We start from the raw sequence: 12,075 nt of genomic DNA on the forward strand, positions 1-12,075 counted from the left end.
TGCAGCTCAATGCTGACAGCATTCGGAAACATTGGCTGTCTATTGAGGGTCTGGTCAAGGAAAAGGGGGCACATGTCAGGGATAGCCAGCTGGATCAAGGGAATCCCTGGGGATCACAGGGACTTTATGAATACACTTTGGGTAGAAATCAGGATTGCAGAAAGTGTACATGCATTAGCCTTGGCAGAGAATGATCAGGAGAATCCAAAAGTGATTGTATAAATATATTGAGTAAAAGAGTAACTCGAGACAAAATGCTGTCCCTTAAAGATCAATAAGGCCATTGATGTGTGGAACAGCAGGATACGGCTAAGACCTTAAACATATTTTTTTACTCCAGAACTTACTGTGGACAAAGACTGGGGAACTCACGGAACAAGAGTAAGACGTTAGACCACATTTGGCGTTTTCTGCAATTCCAGTATCCCCGCTATAGGAATGATGCTGTGAAATTTGGAAGTGTTCAGAAAACATTGACAAGATGTTGCCAGGTTTGTTGCTGAATAAGCTGGGGTTATTTTCCCTGGAGCATCAGAGACTGAGGGCTGGCCTGACAGAGGTTTATATAAACATGAGGGGCATGAATTGGGTAAACATTCAAGGTCTTTTTCCAGTGGTTGGAGAGTCCAAAACTAGAGGGCATAGGTTTAAGGTTAAAGAGGAAAGGTTTAAAAGGCACTGAAGGGAAAGCTTTTTTATGCACACGGAGCTGAGAGAGAAAGTAGCAGATAATGATACTATGACAACACTTAAGAGATATTTGGATGTGTATATGAACAATAAGGGTTTAGAGGTACATGGGCCAAATGCTGGTAAATGGGATGGATTTATTTACATCTTCTGGACAGCATCGACGAGTTGGACCGAAGGGTCTGTTTCCATGCTGTACATCTCTATGACTTGAAAAGAGTGCTTTTATAGAAGGTTTAAAAACACAAAGCTATGGAAAGCCTCAGGAATTGATTGAGTTTTTCACAGAACATTGTGGAGCCCAGAGCAAAGATACTTGTGTCATTGATAGCCATGTGTGATGTGCTGGAAAGGCTGGAGGGTGGCATAGTGGACAGTGAAAACGTTGTATTCGAGGATAAAGTAGATGGCCCTCAGGACAACTCCATACAACCCTGTCATGGTGGATGCCGCAAGACGTGTCAGATTGTGGATATAGATACCATATTACGCGTGGGAAAACCTCCCACATTGTACATGGCAGGTACTCATGTGACTCAGCCAACATTGTCTATCTTATACATTGCAGGCAAGAATGCCCGGAGGCATGGTACATTGGGGAAACCGAGCAAAGGCTACGACAATTGATGAATGGGCACCGCACAACAATCAACAGACAGGAGAGTTCCCTCCCAGTTGGGGAACACTTCAGTAGTCCAGGACATTCAGCCTTGGACTTTCGGGTGACCATCCTCCAAGGTGGACTTCGGGACAGGCAGCAGAGAAAAAAGTGGCTGAGCAGAGGCTGATAGCTAATCTGGTACACATAGGGAGGGCCTCAACTGGGACCGTGGGTTCATGTCACATTACAGGTGATCACCATTGCACGACACACACACACACACACACACATTCCTACAGACACACTCTCACATACACATGGACACAGGTACACACAGACGCGCACACAGACACCCACACACACCCTTATGGACATACACACTCCCACCCTCACATAGGCACACTTTCACAGACTGAAGACATTCTGCACTCACTATACACACACTTTCGCACACTCACAACCCCCACCCCAGACAGACACACACAGACAGACAAAGACCCACATGCACACATATATTATGTGGGGTGAATTTGTACTTGCAGAGTTACATTGTACTTTGCTTAAAAACTGCATACATTCATGTAGAACTCTGAGCTCAAAAAATGCATGAATTTATGTAAAATTCTTATCTCACTTTTTAGATTAGAATCAATCTAAATATCATGGCATAGACAGAGAACACAGGGGGCCAACACCTTCAACATATTGTCTAGCTATCACCATTGTTAACAGCTAACCCGAGAATGCAACTTAAAAAAAAGTTTTGTGATTTACACATGAAAGAAGTGAAACTATCACTGTATTCTAACCGATGAAAGGCTTAACAGACAATCAATTTTTCAATGTATAATGTCAGTTACATCACACTGTAAATTTTTGCTATACATTCTGTGTTACGATCGAGCCCTCCACATTCACCTGATGAAGGAACATCGCTCCAAAAGCTAGTGTGCTTCCAATTAAACCTGTTGGACTATAACCTGGTGTTGTGTGATTTTAAACTCTCTTCAATAAGGTAGATTGATTTGTGACACAGAGATAAAAGAAATTTAGACACCAGAGAGACGTGGTTACAGGGCGAACAAAAGGTGGACATAAATATTCAATGGATCACAACCTTGTGGAAACTCAGGCAAAATGGGTAACGCTAACAATAATGGATAACAAAGGCAGTACAGAGAAATCATTTGATCTCAGATCATGAAGTAGAGTCAGTCTGAATGTAAATACTGGCTACTACTTGCTAAGGACACAAGGAGCAGAATAGTTTTAGCCACCGAACAGCATTCCATTATTCATCACTGCATTACACAGGAACTCATTGGAATTTTTAAACGAACACTTTGTGATAATTTTGGGAAACTTCAATATTCCCATAATCTGGGACAGTCACACTGGCAACAGTGATATTAGAAGAGTAGTTCAGCGAATTTTTTTGTTCAGTGTTTCTTTGAATAACAAATTGTGCAACTGGCTAGGGACATAACTATCTCAGAGCGATCGTTGTGTGATCAAACTTAGTGAATGAGTAATGTCACCTGGAGAGATCCTTCGGGAAATTGTGATAAAGTGAGGTTTAAAGAAATATAAAGTTTTAAAGTGAATCACAGAACGGACAAGCTATATCTAGAAACAAAAACAGCCAATTACATGGGTTTGAGATGAGAACTGACCAAGGTAAAGAGGCGAAACAAATTGAAATATGTGCCTGTAAATGAACAGTGGAAAACATTTGAAATAACAGTGTAAATCACTCAACAAAAGAACATTCCACTGAAACAGACAAAACCTCGGCAAGAAATTCCCACTGGCCCCTCACTGACGACAAAATGTATCATACTAGATTATGAGGTTTAGAAGATTACCAAAAAGTCCTGAAGAGAGAGAGTGTTTTAGGAGTAAGTGTTAAAGGGATTGCAAAGGGTCTGCTAGCAGGAGTTGGGCAGTGGGAAGGGGAAACAGTGTCAGGGTTTAATGTCACAAAAGGAACAAGGAGAGGTGAAGGTGCCGGAGGTGGTAAGAGTGTTACAGAGAGTGGTCAGGACCTGAACGATGTTACAAAACCAGTATGAATTGCTGCAGCTGGAGGGGTTTGCAGAGATAGGGAGGGACATATGTATTTTTATTTATTCATTCATGGGATGTGGGTGTCACTGCTAATTACACAGAGGACAGCTCAGAGTTAGCCACATTGCTGTAGTCTGGAGTCACATGTTAGCCAGACCAGGTTAGAATGTCAGTGAAAAGGACACTCAAAAGGAGGTCAGTGAACCAGATGCGTTCTTCCTACTGATCAACAATGCTTTTATGGTGACCTGACCAATGTCTTGTACAGATACAACATGACATCCCAAATCCTACTCTCAATGCTCTGCCCAATGAAGGAAACCATCCCAAACACCTGCTTCACCAGCCTGTCTACCTGTGACACCACTTTCAAAGAACTGTGTACCTGCATCCTTGGGTCACAGACTTACAACATACCCAGGGCCCGAACATTAACTGTACAGGTCCCACCCTGGTTTGTTTCACCAAAATTGAACGCTTCACATTTATCCAATTTAACTCCATCTGCTATTCTTCAGCCCACTCTCCCAGCAGTCCTGTTCATCCTGTTGTATCACAGATAACATTCATCACTGTCCAGTTTACCACCAATTTCAGTGTCACTCAAAAAACTTACTTAACTTACTTAACAATATTCCCATCCAAACCATTTGTCCAAATGACAAACAACAGTGGACCCACTCCACCACTGTTCACATTGTCTCCAGTCAGAAAAACAATATGTCTCCCACCACCCTCAGTCTCCTACCATCAAGCCCAATTTTCTGTCCAGTTGACTAGCTCCTCCTGAACACCATAACCTTTTACACTGATCTGAGCTTATTACCCAGTTTACCATACGGCGTGTGGAACACAGAACAGTATGGAACAAGCCATGATGATATGCCAATCTTTTATCCAACCGTAAGATCAAAAAAAAGGGGGCAGATAGTGTTTAATTCAGATAAATGCGAGGTGCTGCATTTTGGGAAAGCAAATCTTAGCAGGGCTTATACACTTAATGGTAAGGTCCTACGGAGTGTTGCTGAACCAAGAGACCTTGGGGTTCAGGTTTATAGCTCCTTGAAAGTGGAATCGCAGGTAGATAGGATAGTGAAGAAGGTGTTTGGTATGCTTTCCTTTATTGGTCAGTGTATTGAGTACAGGAGTTGGGAGGTCATGATGCAACAGTACAACGCATTGGTTAGGCCACTGTTGCAATATTGCGTGCAATTCTGGTTTCCTTACTATCAGAAAGATGTTGGGAAACTTGAAAGCGTTCAGAAAAGATTTACAAGTATGTTGCCAGGGCTGGAGGATTTGAGCTATAGAGAGAGGCTGAAAAGGCTGGGGCTGTTTTCCTTCGAGCATCGGAGGCTGAAGGGTGACCTTATAGAGGTTTACAAAATTATGAGGGGCATGGATAGGGTAAATAGAAAAGGTCTTTTCCCTGGGGTTGGGGTGTCCAGAACTAGTGGGCATAGGTTATGGATGAAAGGGGAAAGATATAAAAGAGACCTAAGGGGCAACTTTTTCATGCAGAGGGTGGTATGTGTATAGAATGAGCTGCCAGATGAAGTGGTGGAGACTGGTACAATTACAACATTTAAGAGGTATTTGGATGGGTATATGAATAGTAGGGGTTGGAGGGATATGGACCGGGTGCTGGCAGGTGAGACTAGATTGGGTTGGGATATCTGGTCGGCATGGACAGGTTGGACTAAAGTGTCTGTTTCCATGTTGACTCTCTATGACTCTAACTTCCATACCCTTCATTTTATTATCATCCATGTGCCTATCCAGATGTATATTAAATGTCCCTAATACATCTAATTTTACTGCCACCGCTGGCAGTGCATTCCACTCAGCCACCACTCTGTATGTAACGAACCTACCTCTGAAGTCTCCCCTCAACCATCAACTAATCATCCGAAAATTATACCCCCTTGTAATAACTATTTATATGAGGGTTAAAAAAAATCTCTATTGACTCTATCTATGACTCTCATCACCTTGTTCACCTCTGCCAAGTCACCCCTCACCCTTCTTCACTCCAATGAGAAAAACCTTAGCTCCCTCCAACTTTCTTCATAAGTCATGCTCTCCAGTCCAGGCAGCAACCTGGTAAATCTCCTCTTTACCCTCTCTGAAACTTCCACATCATTCCTGCAATGAAGGGACCAAAACTGAACACAATATTCCAAGTGGGGTCGAACTAGGGCTCTATAGAGCTGCACCATAACCTCACAGCTTTAAAACTCCATCCCCAAACTAATGAAATCCCACACAATATTTTGCTTCTTAACAAGCCTATCAGCTTAGGTGGCTACTTTGAAGGATTTATGGACTTGGAACCCAAGGTCCCTCTGTTCCTCCACACTGCCAAAGATCCTGCCTTTAACTCTGTATTCTGCATTCTAATTCAATCTTCAAAATGAATGACTACTCACTTTTCCAAGATTGAACTCCATCTGCCCATTCTCAGCCCAACTCTGCATCCTGTCAATGTTCCGTTGCAACCTACAACAGCCCTCCACACTATCAACCACTCCACCAACCTTCGTGTCATTGGGAACTTACTAACCCCTCTTTCAATCACACATCCAAGTCATTCATAAACTTACAAAGAGCAGAGGTCCTGTAACCTCTCCCTGCAGCAAACCACTGGTCACTGAGCACCAGGATGAATGCTTTCCATCAATCATCACCCTCTGTCTTCTGTGGGCCAGTAATCCTGTATCCAGACAGACAGGTTTCCCTGTACCCCATGCCTCTGTACTTTCTGAATGAGCCATAAAGATATTTTGTCACATTCTCAAAAGATTCGATAAGACTTGTAAGGCATGTCCTGCCCCTTAGAAAAAACATGCTGACAAATCTCTAATCAAACTATGGTTTTCCAAAGAATAATAAATCCTGTCTCCCCAGAGTCCTCTCCAATAATCTGCACACCACAGACATAAGATTGACAGTTGTGCAATTCCCAGGATTATCCCTATTCCCTTTCCTGAACAAGGGAATAATATTTTCCTGCCTCCAATCATCTGGTCCGACTCCAGTGGACAGTGAGGCTGCAAAGGTCATCACCAGGTGCTCAGTAATCCACTCCCTTGGTTCCTGTACTAACTTTGGATGCATCCAGTCTGGTTCAGCGACTTTTCTATCCTTATCTTTTACAAAATTCTCAGCACATCCTCCTTCTTAACATCCACCTGTTCACGTACATCAGCCTGTTTCACGCTGTACTCACAAATGACAAGACCCTTCTCAGCAGTGAATACTGAGACATAGTATTCATTAAGGACCTCCCCTACCTCCTGTGACTCCAGGCACAAGTTTCTTCCACTATCCCAGATTGGCCTTATCCTCACTCTGACCATCCTCTTGTTCCTCGCATAAATGGAGAATGCCTCACAGTTTTCCTTAATCCTTCACAACAATGCTTTTTCATGCCCCCTTCTAGTTGCCCTAAGTCCATCTCTTGGTACTTTCCTGGTACCTTCAGAGAATCCCTACAGTGTGGAAACGGGCCATTTGGACCCAACACCTCCATATCAACCCTCCAAACAGTATCCACCCTAGCCCCATTCCCCCACCCTATTACTCTCCATTTGCCCTGACTAAGGAACCAAACCTACTCATCCCTGAACACTATGGGTAATTTAGCATGGCTAAGCCACCAAACGGGCACATCTTTGGGCTGTGGGGGGGGAAACCGGAGCACCTGGAGGAAACACACAGGGAGAATGCGCAAACACCCCACAGACAGTCGCCTGAGGCTGTAATCGAAATGGAGTCCTCGGTGCTATGAGGTAGCAGTGCTAACCACTGAGACACCGTGGCCATCCAATGTAACTTTCTGGAGCCCTGTGTGATCCTTGCTTCCTCAACCTTAAGTAAGCTTCCTTCTTCCTCTTGATTAGATGCTAAAGTCCATGTGGACAATGCTCACTGCTCTTCCTTCGTCTTTCTTTGGCCACCTCCTCGAAGAGTCAATCTGGTTTGTGAAACATGGTTTCCCACTCACAAAGCCATGCTGACCATTTCGAATCAGCCCTTGCCTTTGTAAATGTAAGGAGCTCCTTTCTCTCAGAATCTCCTCCAACAACTTCCCCATCACTGAGCGCACGGGGCTGTAATTTCCCGGCTTTTCCCTGCAGTCCTGCAGTGATGGAACAGCGTTAGCCAACCTCCAGTCTTCCAACATCTTACAGTGCCTGTTGATAATATACATATCTCTGTAAGGGATACTGCAATCTCTTCCCTAGCTTCCCACAATATTCTAGGATTGACCTAATGAGCTACTGAGGATTGATCTAGCTTTATTTGTTTTAAGATTCCAGCACTTTCTCTTCTCTGTTGAGGATTCTTTCCAACACATCACTCTTTATTTTCCCACATCCCCGAGCTTCCATGTCTTTCGCCACAATAAATACTGACAAGACTATTTTGTCTAATATCTCACCCATCTCCTCTGGTTCCACACATACGCGACCTTATTGATCTTTAAGGGACCTATTCTCTCCCAAGTTACTCTTTAGCCCTTATTGAAACTTGCATAAAGGCTTCTGATAATTCAAATACACCATATTCCCCCATACCAGTACACCCCTCCTACACCCTTACAATTCTGCCATTTATATTCACACCGACAAATTAAATCCAACACGCTCATTGATGTATCAGTCGGCATGGAGACCACTGTCACACACAGTTACTGTACTGCCCTTGCCATAAGTACATTCAGTGTCCTGACTGTAACCATATTGACATTCCCATCACTGCTTGGTGCCTACAAAAGAATTCCTGCTAACAGTTGCTGCTGCTTGCTTATTGTCAGCTCAACTTTTCATATTCAGATCCACATGACTGTCTCATTAATGCATTAACCTCATGCTTCCTTCATAACTTGTTGGCTTTTTGCCTAGTCTGCATATTGGGACTAGATTGAGTTGGGATATCTGCACAGCGTGGATGGGTTGGACTGAAGGGTCGGTTTCCATGCTGTACAGCTCTCTGACTCTATCCCAACAACCCTTCAGTATTCTCTTCCCAGCGATGGTCATTCTGCAGCTACATCTCCGGATTGACAGTTCCATCATACCTGTTCACGGTCATTCCATCTTCCTTATGGTGAATACAGGGAATCATTCCTCGTAGTGGGGGGTTGAACAGATGGGTAGAGGTTACAGAGATAGGGAGGCTTACAGGGACTCAAGGATGTTACAGTTAAATAGAGTTACATCTGGTCAAGATGTCAGTGGGACAAAGGGGTTTTGGGATTGGAGTAATTTGCAGAGATAGAGAGAGCTGGATTAGATTCTGCAGATAGGGATAGGGATGGAGATAGGAAGAGGCATAGAGGCACAGACAGTGGGCTGTTTCATCTCGGAGATTATTGTGTATACTAACAGAGATATGGAAGGTTGTCGTGACTGAAGATATTTACAGATATAAGGCGGCTTCTAGGCTCTGGAGGCTACATTGTTAGGAAGGCAATGGAGAATGCCAGGTTACTGGGTTGGAGACAGTTACACAGATGGGGAGGGTTGCACAAACTGAAAGAGGTTCCTGTGGTCGGGAGGGGTATGGTGTAGGGAATGAGGGTAAAATTTAACAAGATTATCAAAGAATTGGAGAAGGATAAGGAGATTACAAATTTTTCACAGCTAAGGAAGGGTTGTAGGAGCTGGAGAAGATTACATAGGTAGGGACAGATGGAGAGCCGAGAATGTTGCTGTTCCTTACCCAGCTCTGTATCTATGTCCTGTCTTCCGGGTCTGAATATAGAAGTCTACTATCTCCACCCTGTGCTGTTTACTGTGAGTGATCTTACCGACTACACGAATTACTGAAGGCTCCAGATCTCCCTCTCCATCTCTCTCTGGCTGATCAACCAGTTTCCATGAGGTATTTGGATGAGACAGGAGTTAGGAACATCCTGATGAACTGCATGAGACAGAAATAGACAGAATGGGAAATTAGACGGATGCAATGAGTATAACACATGCAGAGTGGCACTGAGTACAGCAGAGATCTCGATAATCCCAGCCTCCATCCCTTGCCTGTGTGCTGCATCTCTCTGGAAAGAACAATTCTGTTGACTCAGGATCTCAGGCCATCTGTAAGAGGGAGAAATGCTGACAGAGGCAGTAAATAGACTGACGCAGCGAGGGATACCAGATGGACAGATAGTGAGTAATAGCACATAATTAGACACTGTATTAACAGGGAACTGTTTGAATCTGTAACAAAGGCACTGGGATAATTGTGAGGGGATTCAACCTTCCTATCTCATCATCTTTTTGGCAGTGGCTCACAGATGAGGCTGACTCTCTCCCACTCTCAGTGGGGGTGGGGGAGTCTGGAGTTGTCTGTACAGATTGATGTGGCCTTCCACAGACTCTGTTACACTTGAGGCAGAACGTGAACATGGAAAGGGGGTGGGTGGGGCGTTGATATGACAGCGCGCTCCTTGTGCTGTTTTCTACTGGATTCCCGTTTTCCCCACAGAAAGTCTCGAGGTGCTCGGCACCTTCCCAATGCTCCTTCCCACTTCAGACGGTCTTGGCCGATTTGATTAAGAGATGAAAAAAAAACTGATCAATTCTGAAGTAATCAACATTTAGAAATGTGGAGGAGTGCAGTAGGAAGAGGAAATATTGTCAGTGTTTAATCAGAGTAGCGGAACAGGGAGAATTAAAGGTGCTGGAGGTGGTGAGAGTGTTACAGAGAGGGGCAAAGGCCTGAACAACATTACAAAGTCAGTACGAATTGCTGCAGCTAGAGCTGTTTCCAAAGGTCGGGATAGACATATGTATTTTTCATTGATTCATTCACGGCCTGAGGATGTCACCGGTTGGACCAGCATACATTGCCCTCCTGCTAATTGCCCAGAGGCAACTCAGAGTCAGCCATATTGCTGTGGGACTGGAGTCACATGTGAGCCAGACCAGGTAAGAATGTCAGCTATCCCTCCCTAAAGGACATACGTGAACAAGTTGATTTTTTTCCAGATAATCAACAATGCTTATACAGTGGCCTCACTAATGTCCTGTACAAATACACCATGACATCCCAACTCCTACCCTCAATGCTCTGCCCAATGAAGGGTGACCATCCCAAACACCTGCTTCACCAGCCTGTCTACCCGTGACACTACTTTCAAAAAACTGTGTACCTGCATCCCTGGGTCACTGATTGACAACAGTACCCAGGGCGCGAACATTAATTGTACAAGTCCAGCCTGGTCTGCTTTAGCACAATACAGTATCTTGCATTTCTCCACCTGTTATTCCTAACCTCACTGGTCCAGCAGTAGTGTTGATCCCATCGTACTCTTCGATACCCCTCTTCACTGTCCACTTTATCACCAATTTCAGTCTCACTCACAAACTTGCTAACCATGGCGACTGTATTATCATCCAAACTGTTGATATAAATGATGCACAACAGTGATCCAGCACCGAACCCTACAGCACACCGTTGGTCACAGGCCTGCAGTTTGAGCAGTAACCCTCTATGAACATGCTCTGTCTCCTACCGTCAATCCTGTTTTTTATCCAGTTGGTGAGCGCTCCCTGGTTATGTCTGATCTAAACTTACTAACCAATCTACCATGCAAAACCTTGTCAAAGGCCTTCATAAAGTTCATGTGGACATCGTGTACTGCTCTGCTTTGACCTCTCACTTGTCTACCTCCACACTCAGGTTTGAGGCATGATTTCCCGTGCACAAAGCCATGCTGACGATCATTAATCTGTCCTTACCTTTCCAAATGCACGATGATCGTTTCTCTCAGAATCTCCTCCAACACATTACCACCCCTGCATCAGTCTCACTGGTCCGTAGTAGCTGTTGATGATACAAATATCTCTGGAAGGGGCCCTGCAATTTCCTCCCTCGCTTCTCACAAGGCGCTGGGATACATCTGACCATGTCCCAAGGTTTTATCTAACTTATTGCATTTTAAGACATCCAGCACCTCCTGTTCTCCAATGTGAACTCTTTTCAAGACATCACTATGTATTTTCCCAAGTTCCCGACCTTCCAAGTCTTTCTCCACAGTAAATCTTAAAGCAAAATATGTGTTCAGTATCTCACCCATCAGCAGTGATTCCACACAGACAGCCTCATTGATCTTTCAGGGGCCCTACTATCTACCGAGCTAAGTTTTAGCCCTTGTTGAAACTTGTGAAAATGCTTCTGAAATTTCAAATATCCCTCTACCGCAACTAGCCTCCCCCACCCTTATCTATTCTGCATTTATGGTCACACCAAAATATAGAATCCAACAGGTTTAAAAATATTCCCCTTTTATAAAATCATACATCTCCCATTGTTTCTAAACATCCAGTTATCATTTATTGTCATATTCTTTATATCACATTCCGGCACGTTCCCGACTTACTGTCAGGCTAACACCGTTTGGTTCAGACTGACAGCACAAAGGATTTGAGGAATCCTTGTGTATCAATCTGAAACAGGTAGCTTACAGGATCAGCAGGTCAAAGAGAAGGCAAAGGGAATGGAGTCTAAAAATAGGGAGGTCTTGCTAAAACGATGCAAGGTACAAGTCAGACCAGACCTAGATTATAATGAACAGTATGCGTGCCCTAAGGAAAGACATTCTTGTGTTGGAGGCAGGCCAGGGAAGGTTCACTCGGCTGATTCTGGAGATGGCGGGATTTTCCAATGAGAAGAAGTGGAGTAGATTGACCTTGAACCGAATGGGGTTT

This window comes from Chiloscyllium punctatum, chromosome 29, assembly GCF_047496795.1.
Source record: "Chiloscyllium punctatum isolate Juve2018m chromosome 29, sChiPun1.3, whole genome shotgun sequence".
NCBI lineage: Eukaryota > Metazoa > Chordata > Chondrichthyes > Orectolobiformes > Hemiscylliidae > Chiloscyllium > Chiloscyllium punctatum.